This window comes from Coptis chinensis, chromosome 3 (assembly GCF_015680905.1).
Source record: "Coptis chinensis isolate HL-2020 chromosome 3, ASM1568090v1, whole genome shotgun sequence".
NCBI classification, from domain to species: domain Eukaryota; kingdom Viridiplantae; phylum Streptophyta; class Magnoliopsida; order Ranunculales; family Ranunculaceae; genus Coptis; species Coptis chinensis.
In genome coordinates, this window is record NC_141458.1 from 9,007,392 (window position 1) to 9,012,165 (window position 4,774).

A 4,774-nucleotide genomic window follows, 5' to 3' on the forward strand; every position below is an offset into this window, starting at 1 on the left:
TGTCAGACTTCCACTCCGGTTTAGGATCTGTGTGAATATAACTATCTATCATATCGTAGAATCCCGGAGCCTTGTTCCTTGCTTCGTAGTACCAATCATCTAATACAACTGAAACACTTTGTTGAACTTGAAGCTTATATTTGGTATCCTCATCCATATCCGCACCAAAACCAAAGGGTTGGGTATAGGAAACAAGGTATATTCTCTTTTTCGCTTCTTCTTCACTTCCCGTGACAGTAGCTAAAGTTTGTAAATAGTAATCAAACAAGGCTTGCTCTGATTCAAATACATGACCATTGGTTCTCACAAAAACAAGCCCATGATCTCCTTTATGGTAATCCAAACTAACGTTACTGCAATTCTGCAGCAAAGGGCCGACTTTAGGCCATGGCAAACCATCCTTTGAGGGGCAAGCCGAGTAAGAACGAGTAGTAAAATGGGCGTGTGAATGGGAAATACGTTGAACTGCAATCAAAGCTGATGGTTTTCTGAGTAAGAAAGATGAGGGTGTAACTGAAGGTGGTCTTCTGAGTAGTGAAATAGTGAAAAAAGACAATGAAGAGATACTAAAAAGGCCAGAAAATTTGCATTTGGAGTTGATAGTTCTAGCAATACTAGTAGCCATTGGTGGTTCAGTTAAGGAGAAGCAGGAAGATTGGGATGGAGGTTTATTTTGCTTAAAGGGCTTTAGGGTTGCCGTCTATTAATTCCAAGAGTCCATGAATTCTGTCTCTCTCAAAAGTCTAAGTGTTTAACCCTAAGAGGAAACTAACCTATTATTAGTTATTACTTTAGTTTCAAGGCACGTACTAACCGTGGAAGATAACTCTATTTTTAGTATTTATTTATTGTCACCACGCCACAAATTGCGCCGCAAGCCCTTTCTGGATAGCAAAACCACCCCTAAATGCAAATTCATTAGAACCAGTTGTCATCATGTTACTATCCATTACTGGTTTTACTCTTTTGAGGAGTTTTATTGGCTCTAATGCATGGCAGAAAACCAAGTGTGTCAAAGGTTCTAAATGCGATAAACCGATGTTGGTTTCCCATGCATGGACGCTTTTTCATGTTTCTTCATCACTATTAGTTGCTTGCCCTATCTCAAACACTCCATTTCCAACATATAACGTCAACACAAACATGCTCACCCTCTAACCAGTTGTAGATAAAGAGAAACATTTTTTTTTAAATAAGTATTTATTTTATTGATATAAACAGAAATTAGACAATCAGAGAGGACATGCTGCACTACAAGTCTTCTAAATAGCGAATCCAATCCTTGTAAATACGTACTCATTTGAACCAGCGCACATCACATATTATTGTCCATCACCTTCTGCAGTCTCTTGAGAAGTTCTATAGATTGCGACGCGAAAACACCAAAATCAAAAACAAAAGGTGTAAAGGAGTGTTTTGGTTTTCCTTAGTGTTTGCGATGGGAGAGGGAAGAGGGTTGAGATTTTCTGGAGAGACCGAGTTCGCTTATGAGCGAGCTGCCTACGTATCCTCTTTTTGGTTTTTCTTTTTAGGGGAGAGAGGAATCAGGTCCGACGTAGTTCAAATTGGTGGTATTTATAGGCTTGAGGAAATGTCAATCCGGGAGACACGTGTGTCTCTTGCACACGTGTAAGGTGGAGATCGTGAATGAGTGTTGGGCTGGTTATATTATAAGTCATGTGCTAATTGGGAGTTGGCGCGGTCGCCCCTATTTCCCGGTGGTGGGAAGTATAAGTAAGATTTTGGTAATGATTATCCCAGGTGGTGATCTTATCCGAGGCGTTCTGTCTCTGGCCATGCGTTCGTACCGAGACATCTTTGTTCGTACCACCTACCTGAAAGGAGCTGTTCACAGATCGGTCTTGGAGGTCGATTTCCTAAGTTCGCTTATACTGCACACACGTGTGTTCACAAGGGAGCTGCTCACAGGTCGGTCTTGGAGGTCGATGTCCTGAGTTCGCTTATGCTCCACGCGTGCATGATAACTTTATGAGGATATCACTCCCCTACAAAAGGGATAAGACAATGTTGGTTAATTAGCTATATATGCATGCTACTTCGTGTTTGGGGTGCGCCATTAGCAGCTTGACCCACCTCAAAAGTACCACTGCCCACCGCCAATCCTCACTATTGAGGATCGATACTCTAATTACATCAACACGTGCGTGCTTACCTTCAAACCAATTGTTGATCTGCAAAATATATGTTGGTTGTGCTTCCTTCACTGGGGTCAGTGAAGAAGCTGACGGGGTTTCTTTCTTCACAAACAACCCTGCCTCCAGATAATACCACACAAAATGTCGCGCACATTGTCATGTGAAGGTGGTAACCCCAAACTTTATTCAATAAATTAGCCTCTTACATAAATAGTACCACTGCACTCAATCTTATCCTCCTTCATGAAACATTGCAATAATTATTAGTCCATACAAAGTTGCATTATCTTTTACACATACTATTCTAGCTAAGTAGTCAGCTACTCTATTATTCTCTATGTACGTCCATGGTGCGTGAATGCTACAACTGGTTTAAGTCTTTGCATCATGATATTTAACGATTCACAAACATTAAGACTATCAATGAGGAGGTATGCAGCCGTTGAGAACTTGCATTGCTAGAAGATCGAAAATCCGAGCTAATTTCTACCTTTCTTTGCCCCAGGCCAGCTCCATCCACACAACTAACCTTGCAGTCCTACTTCTATTGCTCTCAATTCCTGGAAAAGAACTGACTTCTTATCATTGTTACTTGTATAGACAAGCAACACCTCGCCTTAGCTTGGCTGTCTTTGATAAACCCTCCGTATCTTGCACCATCTCCAATGAGGGAGCCATCCGCATTGAGTTTAACCACACCATGAGCTGCCTTTAACCATTTGCATGTAATCTGTACTCTGTCACTAAATGTGGCATCTAGCCCCATGTTCTCCATGAACACCCTACTTGCAATGGTATCTTGAACATCTTTCAATTGCCTCTGGGTATGTCTTGTATGATTCTTTGCTGAAGATATAGTATTATATTAGTCTTGACTTGCTTCTGAATCTTCCAGAGTTCCTCTCTATCCATATATATGTTGTATTGTAGACCGTTGCACATACAAACACATTAAAGACTCCATTATTTATCTCTTTTTTACCTTTACATCTTACATCAGATAGCAGATTTCTATATAAATGTTCTGAGGTGGCCGTTGTCTTCTACTGTCGAGCAAAAAAGGCTATTCCTAAGGCTGATTCTGTGAAATGAGGCTGCCCGATTGGAACTCCTTCATGCAAACCACTTTTCAGAACAACCAGGAGTCCCGGACAACTTCAAAGTCAAGAGATTTCCATGTTTTCCTTGCGTTAAATTAAGTGTCCACTCTTGATTTTCAAAAGAGCGAGCAAGATTGCCATTAGCCATTTCTCTGACAATTTGCCTCAGGCAATCACTAGGGGAAGTCAAATGCAATCCATCAAGAATGGACCCATATCATCCTACGCCAGGCACTAGATACAAGGAAATTTCACGCTTCAAAAGTTGAGAGCCCCTGTTTCTGTTGCAAATTTTGGCTAGGTCGAACACTGTCCTTGCCGTTAGGCCTGGCAAGATCCTTCTTAATGCCACTTCCTACAAATATTTCTAAGTTCCCTAGAGATATTGCCTAAGAAAATTTGAATAATTCGAGCCTTAGTAGTGGTCATTTCGTGTTTTTGGTCTCTATATTTATTCTTTTTCATAAGGGTCCTGTTCTGTGAACTCAAGGCAAAGCCAACTTGCTCTTCCATAAATAATGAATTTGCATCAATACTTACCAAAGAGGTTGCTTATTACAACCCAAGGAACTACGACTCGAACAGTGAAGGCATTGCCTAAAAGTAATGCCTTCATGAACACTTTGAACATGAAGTTTAATAGGGTAATTCGAAGAAAGACAAGATGAAGGGCAATAGGGCATGATAGGGATGATGTCTGGGACTGTCAATGGGCATGTCTACCATTCACAATCCTTGGAAGCCAAAAAAGTGCCAATAGAAAGTGGCACCCAAAATTCGCAAGTATATATATGTACATTTGTACGTCAAATACGACCAAGTGAGATGGTGTCAAGAAATTGTACATTTGTACTTTGAGTGCCAGAAGTTCAAGAAATCAATGGTGCCCAAAATGCATTATAAGGAGCTAGGAATGCATTATAAAGAGCTAGGAAGTTCATCGTAACAGACTCTCATGTTTTCTTAGTCCTGGAAACACCAGAAGCAATCATTGCCCTCGTAGATATATCAGTGGGCTGAGCAAGACTTGGTGATGTAATGTCTAGAGATGATCAGAGTAATTGCTCAAGGCACAGATTCCAACTCTATACGCGCCTAAGGAATTTATAGATTCTTTTTATTTATTTATTTATTTTGGTAACTAGTGAAGAATAAATAGAGAAAGAAAGTAATTTTTTTTGTTATAGCTACTGTGTTCAGCAAAACGAAAAAGTCATAATTCAATGTATGATTGATTCCAAAAGGAGGAAACTATAAAGATGATTTAATTAATACCAAAAGGAGGGAAGAACAGTGCGACGCCAAAATGGACGAACAGGCAAATAAATCAATAGTATGGTACAGATGAAGAAACCAGACAATAACTTAGCGTCATCTGTCCAATTAAATAGCAAAGAGAAAAAGGTTAACCGATATTTCTAATGCAAAACAGAGAAAAGATTGATCCAATCAAAAAGGCCATGGCTTCATACCACATTACTTTCCAAAATACATTCATTCAATTCCTTGTTTAAAACA

General features: G+C 39.9%; 1 long non-coding RNA gene across 1 annotated transcript; it reads left to right on the plus strand.

Annotated features, from left to right (window-relative positions):
- The first annotated feature begins 1,291 nt into the window (after window positions 1-1,291).
- LOC147507767 (uncharacterized) lies at window positions 1,292-2,929 on the plus strand. Its single transcript, XR_015216233.1, has 2 exons — window positions 1,292-1,401; window positions 2,016-2,929. It is a non-coding gene; the product is annotated as an uncharacterized LOC147507767 (long non-coding RNA).
- Window positions 2,930-4,774: the final 1,845 nt, after the last annotated feature.